This window comes from Morus notabilis, unplaced genomic scaffold (genome assembly GCF_000414095.1).
Source record: "Morus notabilis unplaced genomic scaffold, ASM41409v2 C11355014, whole genome shotgun sequence".
NCBI lineage: Eukaryota > Viridiplantae > Streptophyta > Magnoliopsida > Rosales > Moraceae > Morus > Morus notabilis.
In genome coordinates, this window is record NW_010385972.1 from 98 (window position 1) to 982 (window position 885).

General features: G+C 30.4%; 1 long non-coding RNA gene across 1 annotated transcript; it reads right to left on the reverse strand.

Moving 5' to 3' along the window:
- Nucleotides 1–285: 285 nt before the first annotated feature.
- LOC112094988 lies at nucleotides 286–885 on the reverse strand. Its single transcript, XR_002903724.1, has 2 exons — nucleotides 850–885; nucleotides 286–702 (listed from the first exon to the last, which is right to left on the reverse strand). It is a non-coding gene; the product is annotated as an uncharacterized LOC112094988 (long non-coding RNA).

Here is an 885-nt window from a genome sequence, read left to right on the forward strand (position 1 = left end):
TCATTTCTTTTTCTAGGAGGCAAAATATGGTTGCTAATTGTTTGGTTTATTTTGGTATAGTTTTTATTTTAAGTGTTATTATTGGTGGCATAATACTTCGAGCTTTGTTCTTATAGGTTCTCAGTTCTGATGTAATTTCTTTATAATAAAAAATTACAAGTCTGTGACTTGTTAAAAAAAAATAAAAAATAATAATAATAATAATAAAAGCTACGGAAAGGCGCATATGCAAATAGAGCTCCTATCACGACATTGCACAATCAAAATACATAAACACAATAATCATGCTTGTAGAACATATAAGATTAATAATATAAACTAAAGATGATTGTCTGGTACAAAAGATGTAGAAAAACAAGGTACTAAACTACTAATGCGACAATACACTTATTTTATTCCAAATTAAGTCTCACTACTAGAAGCATCAAACCTTATAAAATAAATTATTAAAACCTACCCTAAAGCCTAAAAACCTAATAATATTATATAGGTAGTTAAGATTTAATTTCATCCGCAGTTGTTGTTCATTAACCGAGGCTTATTCATAGTCCACGCGTTGAGTTTCTCGACAGTAATAGTCTCAATTCCATTGTTGAAGACATGCAAATGAACGTTCTTCTCAACTGCTAGACTTGGATAAACCCTAGACAATATGCACGTTTTTCCTCCTGCTCCAAAACTCTCCACAACTGAATGATCAATCTGCACTCAAAATTCAAAGAGAGAAATTAAAAACATTATTTTTTTTTTATACCCAGAAATCCCATGAACCCACTTTGTGAGCCCGAGTTAGTAATTAAAGAGACAATTCGTATATAAATTACCCCAAAAAAATATATTTTTACGTACCAAACTTCTAAGGGAAAGCTTGTTGTCACTTAAATC